Source organism: Molossus molossus, unplaced genomic scaffold (genome assembly GCF_014108415.1).
Source record: "Molossus molossus isolate mMolMol1 unplaced genomic scaffold, mMolMol1.p scaffold_m16_p_15, whole genome shotgun sequence".
Taxonomy (NCBI): domain Eukaryota; kingdom Metazoa; phylum Chordata; class Mammalia; order Chiroptera; family Molossidae; genus Molossus; species Molossus molossus.
In genome coordinates this window covers 51,681,866-51,704,209 of record NW_023425350.1, presented here as the reverse complement: position 1 = coordinate 51,704,209, position 22,344 = coordinate 51,681,866, and the positions used below count along the sequence as shown (strand labels likewise).

At 41.9% G+C, this 22,344-nt stretch overlaps 1 pseudogene; it reads left to right on the top strand.

Annotated features, from left to right (window-relative positions):
* The first annotated feature begins 21,468 nt into the window (after window positions 1-21,468).
* Window positions 21,469-21,679, top strand: LOC118631250 (annotated as a pseudogene).
* Window positions 21,680-22,344: the final 665 nt, after the last annotated feature.

Sequence of the window (22,344 nt, the reverse complement as noted above, 5' to 3'; positions counted from 1 at the left end):
GTCTCATGCAAGTATCTTATCTTTCCAGGAAAACTATAAGCTTTCTGGAGTCTAGGACGGAGTCATGTAGTCCTTTTGTATGTGACACTGTGTACCCTCATGGTTCTGAATGCATGGGAAGCTGCAAGAGCTAAACAGAATTAAAGGAAGGCACACAGGACACATGAAGCCACTGGGCATTTATCAGGACAATGGTTAGCGGCCTCCCATTTCACGTGAGTAACGCCTAGGATGGGCCAAGATGTGTGCCAGCACAAAACCTGAGCCAGTACCTGCTCAAAAGGTGAGCTGACAAAGTGCTCCAAGGCTGGGTTGAGCAGACTGCACATGGAGAGGGAAAGAGAACTAAAACCCATACTTCAGTCCTGGCCGGTTTGGCTCAGCGGTTAGAGCGTCGGCCTGAGGTCCAGAGAGACCCAGATTCGGTTCCCGCTAAGGGCACGTACCTTGGTTGCAGTTTGTCCCCGGCCCTGGTTGGGTCCTGCGGGTGGCAGCCCTCGATGTGTCCCTTTCACATCGATGTTTCTCTCTCTCTCTTCCTCTCTCTCCTTCCCACTCTATCTGAACAAAGAATGGAAAAATGTCCTCAGGTAAGGATTAAAATAAAATAAAATAAAATAAAATAAATTAAAACCCATACTTCATTTGAACCAAAACTCAACACCAAATCATAGGCCAACCCAGGCTTCCAAAATGGTAAACTTCTCAAGGTAGGTGACAGGTTTGTGGGGCTTGCTGCTTGTCAGTCCATTTTTGCCCTCTTTTACATCTCCATGATCAAACAATTTCAAAGGAATGTGTGATTTTACCTCAACCACTGCCTGTGTGGAAATAGAAAGCAATTCATCACCTTGCCTAATCAAAGTCAGTCAGAGGCAGCACTGGGAATTGAACTTCCGGCTCTAGAATTTCAGGTCTACCACCTGGAATTAGAACTCCCCTTGTTCTTTCACTACCACATGTGAACTCTGAGAGGACATGTTTTGTGATGGTCTCCCTAGCAGTTATTAGCAAGAATGACTTTTCTAGCCCCTTTATGAATGGGAGAAATCAGCAACCTGAGAGAAAATAGGGCTCACTAGACTGGTCAGTATGGGGTTAATGGTGGACTCTTCGTAGTGTCTGTCAGAGTTGGGAGCAGCTTCAGAGAATATCTGCTCAAATGCTGGTTTTACAGGCCAGAGGCCCAAGGCCCCAGAAGACTGCATGACCTCCTCAACATCACATAGCTTGATAACGGTGTTCCTGGTGCTAGGGCTTCAGTCTCCTAACCCCCAGACCCAAGTTTTCCCAGTACACCAAGAAGACAATAATGCAAAGAATAAAAAAGTGCGGTACAGCCCTGACCAGCTTGGCTCAGCAGCTGGAGTGTCGACCCATGGACTGAAGGGTCTTGGGTTCAATTCCCCGGTCAAGGGCATGTACCTGGGTTGCAGGTTTAATCCCCAGACCCAGTCCGAGTCATGCGGGAGGCAATCAGCCAATGTGTCTTTCCCACATCGATGTTTCTCTCTCTCTCTCTCCCCACCTCCCTTCCTTCCACTCTGTCTAAAAATCAGTGGAAACATATCCTCGGGTGAGGATTAACAACAACAACAAAAAGTGAGGTACAAACGCTGTGTACAAAAATTGATGGATGAAATTTAAAAAAAAAACTTGATGAAAATGTCCTTTGAATATGCATGTGTGCATGAACAATGGATATGGACAACAAAGCTGGGGACAGGGCAGGGAGGGAGGAGGAGGGAGGGATCAGTGGGGGGAAAAGGAGAAACATCTGTAACAAAAATTAATTAATTCATTCATTAATCAAGTCAAGATTAAAATATAAAATATCAATATTTAAAATGAACACATTTAATTAATTTCATACTCTATTGATCTCTGTTCTTTTATCACTAAAAGTAATAGTTGAATTATCAAATGAAATTATAAAAACTGGGGACAAAATAGTCTGGGGATAATATCTCCAAATTTTTGGTGAGCTTACTTTTCCTTCCAACTGAACCACATTCTAGGAGAGAAAACATTTAGAGGGGAAAGAAAAAAAAGCATCTGTAAGAAATCCAAAGTGTCGATAGTGTCTTTGAGTCTTTTTGTTGAAAAGGGAATATTTTAAATACCCATATTACACAAGAACCCATCTTTATGAAAATGGTTTATAATAAACATTTTGATTTAGGACTATATTTTCCTGTGTGGCACAAATTCAATTTCCCTTTACAAAAGTTTTTTAATTATTTTTTCTTTAGTGACATTACATTTGTTCTCCTGAGAATATTACAAAAGCTATGTTTTGAGTTCTGTTTTTGTTTTTGTCAGTAAAGTCTTTTTTGGTGTTACATTTACTTGATCAAAACTGCAGGTGTTTACAAGGTACTTTTGAAGGAAGTTTGTCATATCTATATTTTATGTTTTTCAAAAAAAAGAAGTTCCACATAAGACCTAGAGTTGGTTGAGAAGCTCGTAGTTGCCAGAGTAGTAAGGGTCACTAGACCCAGCATATCAGTGTGCTAGGTCTGCTGTAACAAAGTACCACACACTGGGTGACTTCAATGATTTATTTCCTCACAGCTCTGGAGCCTATAACTCTGAGACTGAGGTGTTGGTCAGCAGGGTTAGTTTCTTCTGAGACCCCTCTCCTTGGCTTGTAGATGGCTGTTCTCTCTGGGTCTTCACATTGTCTTCCCTCTGTGTGTATCTGTGTCCTTATTTCCTCTTCTTATAAGGACACCAATCATATTAAATTTGGACCCACCTTAATGATCTCTAGGGTCGTCTTCTAAGTATTGGGGATTAGGACTTCATCATAGGAATTTGAGGGGGACACCATTCAGCCATAACACCCTATAGTACATTCTTCTGAATATACTAGTGAGGAGTTGATAAAATTATCTTCCTCCCACAAAGGGCATTTGAGCTAGTCTGGTGGGACATTGGCCTAGAAGCTATGGTGGGACTGCAGGACCCCCTGGAGAGTCACACGCCAACCTTCCAGGAGCTACTGCTCTGAAGCATTTCATGTGCTCCCGCCCCATTCTCCTCGCCCGTCTCCACAGATCACATGCAAGTGCAGGATAACCAGAAGATTTTTTAAAGGAAATGGGGTTCTGCCCTTAGTCCATTCATACGGAACAGAACTCCTAGGTTAAAAGTGAGAGGCAAATATGAATGAGATGAAGGTTCTGCTGCGGCCCTGGCCTGGGCCCAGATGAGCAGATCCCTAAGGCCCCGAGGTTGATCAGGCTGCTGCCAACCCAGCAAGCCTACACTAAGCAGGCAAGCCAGGGGTGGGGCAGCACCTCCCTGCTCTGGCTTCACACTTTCTTCATATTCTTTCCACATCTACAGCAGCTTCCTGCAGACTTAATTTGTTGATGCTTTCCTATGTTTGGAAAACCACCAAAGCAAAGAGCACATTGGTGGAAAACACTGCTTTAAGTCTTGAAAATAGGCAGTCTTCCGATTCTATAAGAAATTGGCCATAGAGATAGCATAAAAATTGTATCACTCAGGGCAAAGTGTGTGTTGACTTTTTTAAATGCAGGCAGTGGAAGTTGTGTGATGAATTAAGCCCCGTATGGGGAAAGAACTGATGAAAATGCAAAGTGCAAACGGAGCAAAAACAAAACAAAATAAATAAAAACCAACGTGTCCCCTTTTAACAAAGGACCTGGGAGAGAGGCAGGTTTGCCTAGTGCCATTGGGACAACAAAGTTCACGGTAACATCAAAAATGTTTCTCCAACCTTACCTGGACTCACTGACCGTTTGCAAATGAGCTTCATCTACCTACAAATGTTCAGGTCTCTATAAGTAAAATAAAACTTTGGTTACTTGCTGTACCTAAGATCAAACAGACCCTTGGCTCACTTTTGTCAGAAGCCAACACTGAACTCAAAGCAAAATGCCAAAACCCACCTTGCAGTTACAGTGATTTCCTTAGCAAAGTCAGTGCAGCAGGCCAGTCACACAAGTACCCTCACACCAGTTGAGGTACCTTCCCACCTCAGAGCCTCATGGCTCCTTAGCTTCCCATTGATGATTCAGCATCAGCCAGACCTCAGGGCTTTAATGGGCTTGGCAACAAGCACTACCTCCACGAAAAGCAAATGTTCAGGGAATAGCAAATGGCTCCCTGTGGCTGGCACCACAGGTGTAGAAGGTGAAATTTTCCTTTTGCTGTTCAACCACACACGAACTCCAAAGGGCTCTGGTTAACCAGGTATGTGCCATGTAGTAATTTTAAAATCAGGAAATCCAAAGTCCATATATGGAAAACAAATAGATTATAAACATAAAACATTAATGGAATATACAGACAAAAATGTTGTGTTCTTGTATGTGAGTACCTAGCAGATGCACAATAAAAATTTTAAAAATGAGTGAATGAACAATCCTGGCTTCTTTGTCCTTTGCTGGTCCCTATCCATGGCGGGAAGGAGGAGTGTCCATGGGGCCTTCATCCCCTAACAGCTGGGTTCCCAGAGGCCACTCCACAGGCTGCCCAGGTAAGTGCAGGAACTGAACACTCTATTTCTTGTTTTCTTTTTTCAAGATTTTTTTTATTGATTTTTAGAGAGAGAGGAAGGGAGAGAGAGAGAAAGAGAGAAAGAGAGAAAGAGAAACATCAGTGTGAGAGTGAAACATCAATCAGTAGCTTTCCACATGCCCCCACCAGGGGTCGAGCAGCAACCCAGGCATGTGCCCTGATGGGAAATCAAAGGGGCAACCCTTCAGTACACTGGATGACACCCAACCAACTAAGCCACACTGGCCAGGGCAACACTCTTTTTCTTGAATGAGTTTTTTCTGCTAGAATGTCCATGATAATATCTACATTGGTTTAATATCAAAAGGTTAGCTTTTCCCCCAATATAATCAAAATGAAACTTGCTGTTAGAGTAAAGAAAATCAAAAGTGCTCTGGTATAGCCCTGGCCTGTCTGGTTCAGCGGTTAGAGCATTGGCCCATGGACCAGAGAGTCCCAGGTTTGGTTCCCACTAAGGGCATATTCCTCGATTGCAGTCTGTCCCCTGCCCCAGTTGGGGTCGTGTGGGTGGCAACCATTCGATGTGTCTCTCTCATGTCGATGTTTCTCTCTCTCTTCCTCCCTTTTTCCCTCCCTCTCTATCTGAAGATAAATGCAAAAATGTCCTCAGGTGAGGATAAAAAAAAATGCGCTGGTATATCAGTGCAATTAGACATCCTCCACACTGGCGGCTTTCATAGCAACAGAATGCTAATTGCTCCACAAAAACAGAACAAGGTAGATAAGCACTGGTTTTTGGTAATGTTACAGTTCTTTATTTCACTCATTAAGGAAAGGCTGCCCACCAGCCAAACTCTGATGTTATCCTAATCAGAGAAAAGGTCCAGCCCCCACACATAATAGCCTTAGGGAATAAACAGGGCAGGATGAATCAACCCGACCTGCTAGGGTAACAAACTGAAGAAGAAAGCAGGGTGTTGGGGAGGTTTCTGTGACCTCCATCACCTGGATGAGGATAGGAAGTCCCAACCCTGCATAGGAACTAGCCAGCGGCAGGTGAGGAGAACATTCTGCCCAGGCGGCACTTCCTGTGCACCCAGCCCAAGCCTCAAGGGCGTACAGATGAGGTAGATAACACAGCCCATGCCCTGCCCTGCCCTGCCCTTGTGGGAATGACAGTCCTTCTGGGAAAAGGAGAGGAATTCCTGTAGAACTATCAGAAAACAATCTGAACCACGTGTGAGAAAGTGCTGTGTAGAGACCCCAACCACACAGGCCAGAAATGCAGAAAGGGTAGGGACGAGGTGACCTAGATTAGCCAGAGGAGGTTCTCGAGGGCTAAAACATAAGCTAGGCACTTGGGGACAGGTGAAGAAGAGCATCTGGGATGAGAGGAAGGGGAAAAAAGGAAGGAAGAGATTTCTTTATAAAACGGAGTCACATCTAAAGAGTTGTTGAGAGTTTTTCTATGTGATGGAAACCTCATTAGGGCCTTGTTCTCTCTCTCTCTTTCTCTCTCTCTCTCTCTCTTCTCCCCTCCCTTCCCCTCTTCTTCGCTTTCCTCTCCCCTTCTGTTGATGTACATTTTGTCTGCTTATGAAATCAGATTTTCATAATCAGCACTTTCTAGAGAATAAAGGCAGACCTCTGAGGTGGCTCAGAGTCATTTAAAAGTATCATTAGTAAATAAGGGTGACTCTGCACAGCCCCTCATGGGCAGGTAAATCAGGTAGAGAGGGTTGTGATTCATTCTTCCTCACACTGGAAACCAGGCTCCCTGGCTGGGAGGACATAGCCCCTGACTTTTCCAGAGCTGTTGACCAAGATGTTCTGGCAGGTTCGATGAGCTTGCTCAGCCCGCCCTTCCCTGAAGACTGCTGAGACTTATGTAAAGGGTACAGCTCAGGAAGGGAGTGACTTGTCAAATTTGGGGAATTTGAGAATGAGGTTTCAAAGCCAGAATTCACTGTACCCTTCACCCACCTTCCACAGAACTTCTTTCCCAAAATATTTCATTGATTCAAAATGTAGGTCCCAGAAGGTCAGCCATGGGCCTGATATATCACCTGCTTGTTTCACAGACCAGGACATAAATCCTGAGTTGAGTGATCTGCCTAAGGCCTCAGAGCTAATGCCTATTAGGATTCCTGGCTCAGAGTGGTGATTCCCTCAACTGTGTCTGGTAATATTAATAGGAGCAAGAGTCAGCAAACTTTTCTATAAAAAACAAAAAATACATATTTTAGGTTTTCAGCTGTTGCAACTACTCAACTGTGCCTTTTTTTTTATTATTGATTTTATATAGAGAGGAAGGGAGAGGGAGAGAGATAGAAACATCAATGAGAGAGAACATTGATTGACTGCCTCCTGCATGCCCCCCACCAGGGATTTGGCCCACAACCTGAGCATGTGCCCTGACTTGAAACCTGACCGGTGACCTCTTGGTACATAGGTCGATGCACAACCACCACGCCATACCAGCCAGTCTCAACTCTGCCTTTAGAGTTTCAAAGAAGTCATAGACAATTTGTGAATGAAGGGTTGTGTCTGTGTTTCAATAAAACTTTATTTATAATAACAGGAAGTTGGCAGAATTTGACCCACCATCCATAGCTTGCTAACCTCTGAACAAAAGTATTGATTATCTATTGATCCCTTATAATGTTCCAGAGCCTGTGCCAAGCACTTTACAGGCATACTCTAATTTCATTTTCAATAATCCTAAAAGATTAATATTATTCCCACAGTTCCACAGATGTGAAAGCTGATACTCATAATGTTATAACTACTGGCCCAAAGTCTGGAAACTATAACTGGCAGTTCTGAAAGTCTGTCCTAGGTCTTAAAATTTCAACTCCAGAGTCTTAACTAATCAACAGTAGATCATAGTACTTCCCAGATGCAGTAAAACCTTTGGTTCTGGATATTTAATGAAACTCCTTTGAAGACTGATCCTGTTGGCCCTGGCCAAGTAGCTCAGTTGGTTAGAGCACTGTCCCAATATGCCAAAGTTGTGGGTTTAATTATCAGTCAGGGCATGAACAAGAATCAACCAATGAATGCATAAATCAATGGAACAATGGATTGAAATTTCTCTCTCTAAAATCAATAAATGTTTTAAAATCTTTTTTTAAAAGACTCGTCCTATTTAGGGCACAATGAGCAACCATTCCAATTTACCTGGGACTAAGAGTCTTCCTAGGATGCAGGACTTTCCATGCTAAAACTGAGATAGTTTCAGGCAAACCAGGATGTTTGGTCACCCTACAGACATTTTGATGGTATATTTAGGGCCTGTTCAACTGAACAAAATAAAGTAGACACCTATGGCTACCTAAGGCAGGATTTGAACCGAAGCCCCTTGCCCTGAGTAGAGCAGAGCTCCACAGAACAAAGTCACCTGGCAGAGAGGTCTGGAGAGGAGAGTCACTGGGAAGAGAAGGATGACAAGGATAAGTAATTTCTCTCAAGAGGAAGTCCATTTTATGTTTCCTGGTTGGCCCCAGACATTCTTCCTCTCTGTTTCTCCTCTCTTAAGCTCATTCAGTCCTCCAAGGGCCTCTGAGGGCTCCAGCTGGGGCACCTACATACTCCTATTAGCATGCTAGCCAAATAAGAAAGGAGGACTCACTGGGAAATTGGTCCTGGTGAAGGGCCACTTGGGGCTTTGGCATGTGCCTGAAACACACTTGGACCCCTGCCTACTTTTCAAGATGTCCCAATCTAGTCTACTTCCTCTGGGAATATTTTCCCCCTCAACCTCCTCCAATTCCTCCTCTCCTATGCTCCCATATCAGACCGTACATCATTCCCATAGACTAATATTGTTCTCATGAGCACATAATTATCAGTTTGGCTTGTTTATCTCTCTGGCTAGGCCTTGAGCTCAGTGGTGGCCACTCCTATTCAGAACCATGTCCCTAGAGTTTAGAAAAGAGTATATCAAGAAAAAGTCCTCAATGACTGTCCATTCAAAAAGATGTGTTAGCCCTGGCCAGTTTGGCTCAGCGGTTAGAGCGTCAGCCTGCGGTCCGGAGAGACCCGGGTTCGGTTCCCGCTAAGGGCACGTACTTCGGTTGCAGTTTGTCCCCGGCCCTGGTTGGTCGTGTGGGTGGCGGCCACTCAATGTGTCCCTTCACATCGATGTTTCTCACTCTCTCTCCCTTCCTCTCTCTCCCTCCCACTCTATCTGTACAAAAAATGGAAAAAATATCTTCGGGTGAGGATAAAAAAAAAAAAAAAAAAGATGTGTTAGCTCAAGAGGAGAATGGCATTCCCATTAGACTTTTAGGACACAGTGAATGTTCCATATGCTTTCTTTTGATAAATGAATACATGCATGATCACCGAGTAGGATGCTAAGCACAGAGTGGGTACACTTTTGAGCTTCTCTCCAAAGGTTGATCCAGCACATTTTGGTCATTCCAGACTTTTAAAATATCATTCCTCAGGACAATTCGGGAAGAAAAAGAAATAAAAGGCATCCAGATTGAAAAGGAGGAAGTAAAACTATCTCTATTTTCAGACGACTTGATCTTGCATATAGAAATTTTAAGTTATCCACTAAAAAACTGTTAGAACTGATAAACAAGTTCAGCAAGATTGCAGGTTACAAGATCAATATACAAAAATCAATTGTATTTGCACACACTTGCAATAATCTAAAAATTAAATTAAGCCCTGGCTGGTTTGGCTCAGCGGTTGGAGCATTAGCCTGCGGACCAGAGAGTCCCGAGTTCGGTTTCCACTAGGCCCTAGCGGCTAGGGGCACGTACCAAAAAAATAAATTAAATAAATAAGTAAAAATAAAAATTAAATTAAAAAAACAATTCTATTTGTAACAGCATCAAAAAGAATAAAATAGGAATAAATTTAACAAAAGCAGTACAAAACTTTACTCTGAAAACTGCAAAACACTGTTGAAAGAAATTGAAGAAAATTTAAGTAACTATAAAAACATCCTATGTTTATGTATCAGCAGATTTAACATTGGTAAGATAGCAAAACTCCCCAAACTGATCTATAGATTCAACAACAACAACAAACCTATAAGAATTCCAGGTATAAAAGTTGATAAGATGGCCCTGGCCGGTTTGGCTCAGCGGTTAGAGCGTCAGCCTGCGGTCCAGAGAGACCCAGGTTCAGTTCCTGCTAAGGGCACGTACCTCGATTGCAGTTTGTCCCCAGCCCTGGTTGGTTTTGCGGGTGGCAGCCACTTGATGTGTCCCTTTCACGTCGATATCTCTCTCTCTCTCTCTCTCTCTCTCTCTCTCTCTCCCCCCCCCTCTCTCCCTCCCACTCTATCTGAACAAAAAAATGGAAAAATGTCCTCGAGTGAGGATAAAAGAAAAACGTTGACAAGATGATTTTAAGATTCATATTGAGCTTCCAGGGACCAGAATAGCCAAAACAATCCTGAAAAAAGAGCAAAGTAGGAAAACTCATACCAGAAAACAACAGTAATTGAGACAGGGTGATACAGGCACAAGGATAGACATATAGATCAATGGAATAAAATTAAGAATTCAGAAATAAACCCATATATGTATGGTGAACTAATTTCCATGATGGTGCCAAGATCATTCGATGTCTCTTCAATTAATGGTGCAAGATAGCCACATATAAAAGGATGAAGTAGAACCCTTACCCCATACCAGATGCAAAAAATAACTCAACTGGTTATTAAGAAAATGCAAGTCAAAATCACAATGAGATACCACTTAATACCCATAAGGATGGCTATTAAAAAATTTTTAACAGAAAATAACAAGTGTTGGTGAGGATATTGATACAATAGCATTACCAGGAATGGATAAACAAAAAGCAGCATATACATAAAATGGAATATTATTAACCATAAAAAGGAATAAAACACTGATATATGCTACAGCACAGTTCAGGGATTAACCAATGAAAACATTATGTTAAATGAAAGAAGCCAATCATAAAAGACCACATATTATATGATTTTATTTATATAAAAGTCCAGAACAGGGAAATATATAGAGGCAGAAAATACATTAGTGGTTGTTTAGGGTTAGGGTGGGGTCGGGAAAGAGGGTGATTGCTAAGGGGCATAAGGTTTCTTTCTGAGTTGATAAAATGTCCTAAAATTGACTGTGGTCATGGTCATACAACTCTATATGTATACTGAAGACCAGTGCATTTGTACACTTTCAATGGGTAATTGTATGGTATGTGAATTATATCTTAATAAAGCTATTTTAAAAAAATAAAAGACTCCAATCCTCTCCCACACTTCCATACACCACACAAAGCCATACTGTCTCCAGATCTATGCATGAAACTTTCAAAAATTGGGTCAGCTCATTCCCTGACTTGGGGAACTGGGCCCTTTTGACAGTTTGGGGTAATTGGCCATTTACATGCAAGAGCAAAGTAGTATTTGGATAATTAGTAAAGCCACAGTCCTGAATCACAGGAGTTTGGAAAAACACATCAACCAACCCAACAACCAGATTTCCATGAAATGAGGCCTCGGCTTCTGATAATTCTCAACTACATTCCAGCACGCTCCACCCTTCTCTAGCTCCTCCTTTCCCATTTTGGCAAATTTTCCTCCCTCACTTCTCCCTTCACCCCAACAAACTCTTGATTCTTGGGAAAAGCAAGAACATTCCCGCCATCCCCTTTCCAACCAAACACTGGCTCATACTAAAGGCCAATTGAACTCTCTGATCTGAGTTAAAAGCTTTGTGTTGTGTGTGTTAACAAGCTGAGATTTTTTTGCCTTTTCCTCCAGCTCAGATTACCTGGTTTCCAAGTGGGCCAACTCTGGGAGAAACCCTTCCAGTCAATGCCTTCAGTTGAGATCTAAATGTCCATGCCTCTTACTGCAGAGGAATAAGAAACAGACCAGAAGAAAAACATGTTGCAATACAGTTATTGCATTATTTCTTTATAACCAAGGTCTCCAGGTGGGAGGATTGGGGGAAGGGACGAAAGGCTTTTGTATTTAATGAATAAATACCTTGTAGTCCCTTTGGCTTTTCTTTAAAGAACTCTGAGCACACTGCAAATGTCTCTCAGTGCCCCATATGCCATCCCCTCCTCAAGGAGGAAGTTGGGGAAGGGAAACCCATTTCACAGATCCAGAAATGAAGGCAGCGAGTAACCTGATAACTTTTCTGATCCCCAAACAAGTTCTTAAATTACAGCTTTCACCATCCAATTTATTTCCTGTGTTTCTTCTAATGTTCCTCCTAGATTCCTACTTACTTGCTTTCCCAGGCCAAACCCTACCTCCACTCAAACCCTATTCTTCCATGATATGACTACCGAACCGAGTTCATGCTGATCCTCACTTTTCTGGAATACACAAAATCAAGTCACTAATTATATCATATTCTCTAGTTGTTTTCTGGTCAATGGAGTGCTCTAGCAAAGTGGTGCTCTGCCAGAGATGAAATTTGTGTGGAGTTTTGCCTGTTTGTTTGTTTGTTTGTTTGTTTGTTTGTTTGTTTTCTTTACTGTGGAGGTGTTTTCTTTTTTTATGCTTCTTCAAGGCATTGGATATGACATGAGGTAAAATAGCCTAGCCCTGGTCAGTTTGCTAAGCGGTTAGAGCATTGGCCGGCAGACCAGTGAGTCTGGGTTCGGTTCCCGCTAAGGGCACGTACCTTGGTTGCAATTTGTCCCCGGCCCTGGTTGGCATCGTGAGGGTGGCAACCACTCGATGTGTCTCTCTCACGCATTAAAATAGCCTAGAGAATGTTTCTATGAAAAAAAAAGAAATATATAAGATTTTTAAGGCATGATAAAGAAGAATATCTGTTGGGTTAAAACTAAACTGATCTGAAACTCAAATCAATGGGAAAGAAGAGAAATAATATAGAGTGTTGGGATGACTGGTTAATTATTTGTAAAATACATCAATTTAGATTCTTACCTTCTACTATATATCAAAACTGATTCCAGAGTGATTAAAGAGCTAACTGGGGAAAAATCAAATTACACCTGGTGTGATGGTTAATTTTATGTGTCCACTTAACTGGGCCATGAGGTTCTTAGTCATTATTTGGCCAAGCATCATTATTGGTGTTTCTGTGAGAGTGTTTTTGGATGAGATTAACATTTACAATAGACTAAGTAAAGCAATTGTCCTCCATGATGTAGATGGGCCCCATCCAATCAGTTGAAGGCCTGAATAGAACAAAAGGTTGACCTTTCCCAGACCAAGAGGGAATTCTCCTGCCTGGACACTGGCTCCTCCTGGTTCTACAGATTCTTCAGATTCTTCAGTCCGCTGATCTTCAGATTCAAACTGAAACCCTATGTCTGAAGATTTTGAACTTACCAACCCCCATAATCATGTGAGTAAATTCCTAAGAATAATAATAATAGTGTTAGCTGGTTTGGCTCAGCAGTTAGAGCATCAGCACATGAATGGAAGGGTCTCAGGTTTGATTCTGGTCAAGGGCACATATCTGGGTTGCAGGTTTTATCCCCAGCCCTGGTCGGGGTCATATGGGAGGCAACCAATCGATGTATCTCTTTTACATCATTATTTCTCTCCCTCCCTCCCTTCCACTCTATCTAAAAATCCATGGACAAATATCCTGGGGTGAGGATTAACAAAAAATAATAATAATAATAAATAAATAAATATGGATATGGATATGGATATGGATATGGATATAGATATAGATATAGATATAGATATAGATATAGATATAGATATAGATATAGATATAGATATAGATATAGATATAGATATAGATATAGATATATCCTATTGCTTCTATTTCTCAGAGAACCCTGACTAATACACCTGGGAAAAAGAAAGGTAGAAGAGAATTATAAACCTTGGGTTTAGAAAATACTTTCTAGCCTTAAATGTGATGGTACAAATGCCCTGACCACAAATGCTCAGCCGTTGAAGCTCCGGCCTGCAGACCCAGGAGTCGCCAGTTTAATTCCTGGCCTGTGAGGAAGGCAGCCAGTCTATGCGTCTCTCTCTCTCTCTCTCATCAATGTTTTTTTCTTCCTCCCTTCCACTCTACCTAAAAATCAGTGAAAAAATATCCTCAGGTGAGGATTAACAAAAAAAGTAATAAACAAAAAGTGATGGTAGGAGGAAATTTATGGCAGAAATTCTCTTACCTCACCCTAATCTCTGCCTCAAAATTATCTGGGGCCCCGGGCCCACTCCTAGGGGTCTGATTAAATCAGCTTGGGACAATGTAAAGCCCTAGTATTTTTTTTAAACTTCCCAGTGATTCTAAAACGCAGCCAGGTTGCCAACCACCACCTCAGGGGAAAAGATTAACAAATTTGGTGACATAAATGTAATGCCTAGAAAACTTCCAGGTTTAAGATAATAGATTAAAGATATTTCTTCCTCTTTCTCCCCTTGGAAATCATTTTAAAACAATAAGAATGAAAAACAGAAATACAAACTCCACTTTCAATGAAATTTTTAAGAGCCATCTGTAACCCATATTAGAGAAGGTGGAAGAAGATAACTGATTAGGCAGAAGAGAAAAGTAAGTCCCTGAAGAAAGAGGACCAATAAGAAGCAAGATTTTTTTCAAAGCGGAATTCCAAAATGCTCCAAAACGGGAAGCACCTGGAATCCCGGACTGGGAAATAAGGTGTGGGGCTAAAACAGAGAGACTGGTTGAAAGTCTATAATTGAACCCTTTAAACCTGCACTGGCCCCTTCCTCAGGCAAACAGATGATGGCCCTTCCCCCACCTCCAGGAAATTTAATCTCCAGAGAAAATAACCAAATAGACTCCAAACCCAGGCACCCCGAGAAAGGAGCAGATGAAATGCAGACCCCAAATCAGGGGGTTAAACAGAAGTCTGCACTTTGAGTCATAATGAGAACATCTGCCCCTTTCCTTTTCCCAACTACAAGAGTGCGGCAACCTGGCTTATACCCCTAGGCAGGGGACTGATTTTGACAGTGTCTAACTTGAGGTATTGAAGGTATGGAGAGCACGTGCTCTTTGATCCGAACGGAATTCAAGGGAAAGACAAGGGTCTGTACAACGTCCCCTCTGCAGCTTCAGGTGCAGCAGGAGCTCCTTTCCTTGGAACATGAGAGGTTGTTAGACGAAGAGCCTCCACTGACTGGAGGCTTCAAGCAGCTTCAAATCCATCAGAACAAATTTATAGAAGAGTAGGTTTATCTGTTGGGACAACTGTCAATACAGATACAACTGACCTTTATGGAAGAAAAAAAAAAAAATGAGGCATCAAAATGGCTCACCTTGATCTTAGGATAAAGTACTAAAAGCCTCAAAGACCCTCCATGACCTGACCCTTCAGCCCCCTCTAACCCCTGAGACCCTCACAGATTCCAACACCAGCCAGGCTGAAATCCTTTCGGCTCCTCCCACATACCGAGCTCTCTCCAGTCTCTGGTCTTCATCCAGCTGTTTTCTGCCCCTGGAACCATCTCTCCACCTGCAGCTACTACTTGTTCAAACTAGCCCAAAAGCCTGGCCGGTGTGGCTCAGTTGGTTGGGCATCATCCTCTGCACCAAAAGGTTGCTGGCTCAAAACTTCGGGTGCAGCCCAATGAGCTCTTTGTGTGATAAGAAGTTGCAAGGAGATACATCAGGGGAGGTGCTCTGAGGGGTGAGGGAAAGAAGACAGAGAAAGCTTTCAGTGACTGAGACCTGAAAGGGTTGTAGAAAAGCCATGCAAAGTTTTATTTTCTCAGAAGCATTGCTTTAACTTTCTCCACACTCTGTCACAGGATAGAGTAGGAGTTCACCTTTGTTTCTGGGCAATTTTTTTTAAAGATATTTTTATTGATTTTTAGAGAGAGAGGAAGGAAGAGGGAGAGAGAGAGAGAAACATCGATTGGCTGCCTCCTGCACACCCCCTACTGGGGATTGAGCCTGCCACCTGGGCATGTGCTCTGACCAGGAATCCAACCAGCGACCTCCTGGTGCAAGGGACATCACTCAACCAACTGAGTCACTCCAGCCAGGCAGCAATAAAGTTTTTTTTATTTAAGAGAGAGGAAGGGAGAGGAAGAGAGAAGTAGAAACATCGATGACAGAGAACTTCTATTGGCCACCTCCTGCATGCCCACCCACTGGGGATTTGGCCCACAACCTGGGCATGTGCCCTGACCAGGAATCGAACCAGTGACCTCTTAGTCCATGGGTCAAAGCTCAACCACTGAGCCACACCAGTCAGGCAGCAATAAAGTATTTTTTAATTAAAGCATATACTTTGGTTTTTTTTAGACATAATGCTATTGCACACTTAATAGACTACACTATAGTCTAAACATATTTTTATATGCACTGGGAAGTCCAAAATTTTATGTGACTTGCTTTATTACAATATTCACTTAACTGCAGTGGTCTGGAACTGAACTCAAACTATCTCCAAGGTATGTGTGTGTGTAAGGAGGTTTAATGTAAAGCAATGAGGAAGTCTGGCCGGTGTGGCTCAGTGGTTGAGCATCAACCCATGCACCAAGAGTTCGCCAGTTCAATTCCCGGTCAGGACACATGCCCAGGTTGTGGTCCCGATCCCCAGTGGGGGGCATGCAGGAGGCGGCCAGCTGATGGTCTCTTTCATGGATATTTCTATTTCTCCCTCTCATTTCCTTTCTCTCTAAAAATCAATAAAGGAAAAAAAATTTTTTTTAAATAAGTGAGGAAGGGGCTCAGAGTGACTGCTCTGACTGGGCAGATACAGTGAGCCACTGAAAGACTTCTTGGGGCTGCACTGGAAACATCTGTAAAGACTCTGAGAGATCGATTATTCATCCCATTGGTTCAAGTGGATCCTCATTCTGAGGATGCGAGTGGCCCCCTATAGGCAGGGAGAAGGATCTCTGGGTGTCTGGTGGACTGTGAGCCTCACTGTTAAGCCCTTGGATTCAATGAGACAAAAAGCAATAGGCAGGCTCCAATCACTAAGAAACTCGATACTTATTCCATGACTAATAGTGCTTTCACGTCCTCTTTTTTACGATTCAGAATGTTTTTTAATCCTCACCAAAGGATATTTTTCCATTTATCTTCAGATAGACTGGCTGCCTCCTGCAGGACCCCAACCAGGGCCAGGGACGAACCACAACCGAGGTATGTGCCCTTGACCGGAATCGAACCCGTAACTCTTTGGTCCATGGGCCAAACTCCAACCGCTGAGCCAAACCAGCCAGGGCACGATTCAGAATTTTTAAAACTTTCCAACAAATATTACTTTGGGGCAGGCTATTTATTTTTATTGTGGTAAAATACACGTAATATAAAATCTACCACTTTAACCATTTTATATTGTACAATTCAATGGCATTTAGTACATTCATAGGGTTGTACAAGTGTCACAGTCTTGTACGCTGCTGTCAAGTTCCAAAACATTTTTATCATCCTAAAAGGAATCAGTTCCTTTTGGAAAACAATCACTTCTCATTCACTCCTCCTCCCAACTCCTGGCAATCAGTAATCTGTTTTCTGTTTCTATAAATTTGCTTATTCTGGATTTAAATTTTGTCTAGATGGAATCAGCCTTCTGGTTCTGGCTTCTTTCCCTTAGCATGTTTTCTAGGTTCATCCATGTTGTAGCATGTGTCAGTATTTCATCACTTTTCATGGCTGAATGGTATTCCATTTTATGGATATACTTCATTTTCTTTATTCATCATTTATCAGTGTATGAACATTTGGGTTGCATCCAACAAATATTACTTCTCCAATCTGGAAAAATATAGTTTTGTTTAATTGTTTAATTTGGGTTACCAAATTCCTTCTATTCATAAGGCAGAAGGAGGTTCATGTTCTAGTTCTTTCTTCACCCACCAAGCAAAGGCAAATATATTTTCTCAATTCTAAGATTCATGGGGATTTTTGTTGTTTTTCCATTGATTTTTAGAGAGAGTGAAAGGGAGGAAGAGAGGGGCAGAGAGAGAGAGAGACAGATCAATGTGAGAGAGACATATCAATTAGTTGCCTCCTGCACTTGCCACAATCAGGGCCAGGGATAGAACTTGCAACCTAGGTACATGCCCTTGACCAGGAATCAAACTCATGACCCTACGGTGTATGGGCCAACACTCTAATCATTGAACCACACCAGCCAGGGCAGGCTTGTGGTTTTTGTTTGTTTTTTGGTTTAGAATTTTTTTTAATGTTTCTAAATGTGAAAACATCTTGTAATCTATTTACTCTTATGGTGGTGTTTCTTTTTCCTTTCTGTAAAGCTATTACTATATTTCAGTAATATTCAGTCTTTTTCATTTCATGGCACACAAACTAATTGCTAAAATTCTGCAGCACATCAAAACACATTTTTTTGCTGATCTGACAAAAAATAGGTATCATTTTGATTTATCCACACCGAATGGCTATTGGCTCTTGTCATTTTTGTTTGTTTGTTTGTTTGTTTACATTCTAAGAAGAAAGAGGACAGTGTCCCGGACTAAATAGTCAGGATTTGAATGTTTTAAATATTCTTGCAACACACCAGTTGAAATCGCTGCTGTATTTCATCAATCTGAAAACACTACCAGTGATAAGGTGCATCATAATTGTATGTATCACTAAGAAAGGAAAAACAATAGCAATTAAACTATGACATAATGCTTTTCTACTCATAATTTTTATTTAAACTTATTGCAAGAGCTTTTTTAAAGACTAATTTAAACATAAGTTTTATCTTATATCACTCTTGGGCTTACATTCAAAAAAATTAACTGAAATAAATCAGTTAAGATTTTCCTAACCTGTATTAACATTCAGAGTCCAACCTTTCTGAATCACTTCTCAACTCAAAGTCATCAATGCCCATATTGTTACAAACATATTTTCTTCTGTGACCTTCAGAGTGTTGTGACATAATGCTTCTTTTTTTTTTTTTTTTTTTTCTTTATTGATTTGAGAGAGAGAGAGGAAGGGAGAGGGAGAGAGAGAAACATGGATGAGAGAGAACATCGATTGGCTGCCTCTTGCCTGCCCCCACTGGGGGATCAGGCCCACCACCTGGGCATGTGCCCTGACTGGGAATCAAACCTGTGACCTCTTGGTGCATGGGTCAACACTCAACTACTGAGCCACACTGGCTGGGCACATAATGCTTCTTAAAAGAAAGCTTTAGCCCTGGCCAGTTTGGCTCAGTGGTAAAATGTCAGCCCGCCAACCAATGAGTTGCAGGTTCAATTCTGGTCAAGGGCACGTACCTCAGTTGCAGTTCGTCCCCAGCCCTGGTCAGGGTCGTGCAGGAGGCAACCAATCGATGTGTCTCTCTCACATTTGTTGTTCCTCTCTCTCCTCCTCCTCCTCCTCCCTCCTACTCTATCTGAAAATAAATGGAAAAATATCCTCGAGTGAAGATTGAAAAAAGAGAGAGAGCTTCATTGTTTCCAAGTCATTGTCACCTATTCTACAAGGTTTAAAATTGACCTTTCCAGAAGTTAACAGAAGATTTTAAGATAACGATTTAAGATTTGTATTCCTTTCTTAAAGGATTTGGTGGCTGGAAACAAAAGAATAGAAACTGTCCAGTCACACCACCAGGAATGACAATCAAGTGAATGTGTGTGTGTGAGCATGCACCACAAGTGTGATTACCACCTGCTCGGCAGCCATTATAAGGCATCATCTTTCTTTTTTTTTATCCTCACTCGAGGACATTTTTTTGTTTTTTGTTCAGATAGAGTGGGAGGGAGAGAAAGAGAGAAACATCAACGTGAAAGGGACACATCGAGTGGTTGCCACAACCCAACCAGGGCCAAGGACAAACTGCAACCGAGGTTCATGCCCTTAGCAGGAACCAAACGCGGGTCTCTCTGGACCACAGGCCGACACTCTAACTGCCGAGCCAAACCGGCTACAGCAAAGCATCATCTTTCTTAAGATACCCAGTCCCTGTAGGGTTGATAAAATATTTTTTTTAATCTTAGAGTCAGTGAAATGTGACCTTCAATCTCTGAGGTCTTAGAATCAAATTTAGCAAATCATAGTATGATTTTGCTAAAAGGAATATTAAGAGTAGAGATAGACAAAGAAACAGCTGTGTGTTCCATGTGGACCTTGACCTTGTGGTAATTAGGAGAGTTGCGAACATCAGAGCTTCAGGAAAGACTTGAAATCATCAAACCTGTCCTTACGCCACAGATGAGGAACTGTGGGCCCCGGGAGGTTCCGAGACTTGCTTCTTTCTCAAAGAGAAGAAAGCCAGCCCTCCCATGGCACACACACAGTCCGAACAGCCAAGTTACATTATATGACATCTTGCCAGGAAAATTGTAAAATACTTCCAAACAGCCAAAAAGATTACTGGGTTATAAGTGTCTTGCAGTGTCTTTGAGTAAATTGTAGAAACTAATAAAAAATGCAAATTTCTTGTATTTGTAGAATTGCAAATAAATTGTATCCAGTGGAATGCAATTGATTTTGCAGTATTGCTTTCTGGATAGTTTGGAGACTATCTGTAAATTCATTTCAGTATTCCCTATCGTCTATATACGTGCGTTCTTTCAATTCCCCCATTGAACCAGTGGCAGCATCTTACTGGTTCCCGCATTTCATTAATAATCTAAATAAAATCTTTGACATGTGCTCATTTTACATTTGTATGAGAATTGTAATTTTACCTTTGAAAAATTATCTGTACACTATCTGCAAAATAGAGTATCAGTCAGCCAATAAAAAAATGATGTATAGACTTCTTTGCTTGAGTGAAAATAAAACTGTTTAAAAAATAACATCAGGTGAAGAAAACAATATACAATATTGAAAAATACAGTGATTCAGCTATGTCAAAAATATAAAGAGCCCTGGCCAGTTTGGCTCAGCAGTTAGAGCGTCAGCCTGTGGTCCAGAGAGACCCGGGTTCGGTTCCTGCTAAGGGCATGTGCCTCAGTTGCAGTTTGTCCCCGGCCCTGGTTGGGTTGTGCGGGTGGCGACCACTCTATGTGTCCCTTTCATGTCGATGTTTCTCTCTCTCTCTCTCTCTCTCTCTCTCTCTCTCTCTCTCTCTCTCCCTCTCCCTCTCTCTCCCTCCCACTCTATCTGAACAAAAAATGGGGAAAAAATATATATATATATAAATAAAATCAAATGGAAAGAAATAAGACAAAATATGAACAGGAGTTGCCACTACTTAGTCCTTAGGCACAAAGAGTGGCAGTATTTTTGTTCCTCCTTCTTTATATCTTTCTGCGGTTGGCACATTTTTCCAGTGAACATCAGTTGCTTTTATAGTCACACACAAAATCTTTGAAGAGGGAAGACTACAATATATTCCCCACTCAAAGCAAGACCCAAGACACTGAGAAACAGGTAGGGCAGGGATCAGGAAACAAACAGCACCTGCAAGACAATAAAGGACCAAATGCCTCTACAGGGGAGATGCAACTGGCAGCGTGCCAGGAACCTGCAGGGCACCTTGCATTTCATGGATATTTTAGTTTTCTTCTTTACAAAGGAAATATGTGCGGTTCAATGTTTGCTCCTAAGAAAACAACTTCTAAACTAGTCAGTGTAAAATAAATAGAGATTCAAATTTAAATTATATGTATAGCCTGGAAAAACACCTACCCGGCCTTGAATCTCCCCAAGATGCTCATTAGGCAGTTTAGTGGATGCTTATTACCTGTCCCTGTCAGAGATAGTACCAGGGCCTTTTTTTAATCGGGAAACCTACCAGAACCACATTCCGGAAACTTCCAGAATTACAAAAGCCAGAGCATTCCAAAACCTGTGCTTAACAGATGTCAGTCACTGAAGACACAAAAAAGACACATGCCGCATAAAGAGGAAATTTAATGTGCAAATAAAGTTATAAAATGAGCTTGTTTGTACCCATTATCGTATCTTCCTTTATAAAACAAGTATACATGTATGATTGGCAGATGTTTTTCTTAGGCCATAGCTCAGCTCCCTCCTACTTGCCCATTTCCTCTGGGTCTGATGTGAGGCTGGCCTCTCACAATTGTCAACACAACATCAAGATGGAATGAGAGAGCTTGGTAACCATGTGGGGATGTGGTTCCAGATTCTGCCCAGATCACTGTCATGGGTGTGCTTACTCATCCCCAGAGTGGCCACTGTGCACACCCTCAGGTTCACTAGGGGGGGGCAAGGAAAAACAGGTTGCCTGTTATTCATATTAGTGGATTGTGATGAGAAGAGATAGGCGCATCTCTGGAATGAATGGTTACCGTGTGTCAAGGAGTTTGGAGAATACTGATTAAGGAAATATTTTTCTGGTTAATGAAAAATAACTCAGTTTGCCTATCTACCCTTGCTAGAACGTTATACAGTGTGTTATGTAGTGTGCAGTGTATTAGGTAGTACATATTAAAAATGTTTTTAATTTTTAAAAGAGAGAGAGAAGGAAGCAAGGCAATGGTAAAGAGGATCCCCATGGCATTAAACCCTCCTTTCGCCCCAAGTCCTGCCTCCGCAGGGAGAAGAAGGGCAGCGATGGAATCAATTGCGATCCATTTGTGGACAATTCAAGCGACTCCTTCCTTAAGTAAAATTTAACTCACAAAGTAAAACTGAATTCACAAAGAGATGGGGAGGACTCGGGGTGGGGAGTGCAGGAATAGGGCTTGGGGAGGAAGATATTTGGGAGAATGGGCAGCACTGAGCAAGGTCTCAGGCTGCTGAGAGAAGAGGCTCATACTCATCATTTCTCATTTCGGGCCACATTTACAATATTTGTGTTTATTATTTGTACCATCTGCTATGGACTACATTGCATCCTCCAAAAAGTCATACATTGAAGCACTAACCCCTAATGTGATTGTGTCTGGAAATGGGGCCTGTAAGAGTAATAAGGTTATAAGGGTGGAGCCCTGATCCTATAGGATTAGTGTCCTTATAAGATGGGATACCAGAGTACACCTGAAAC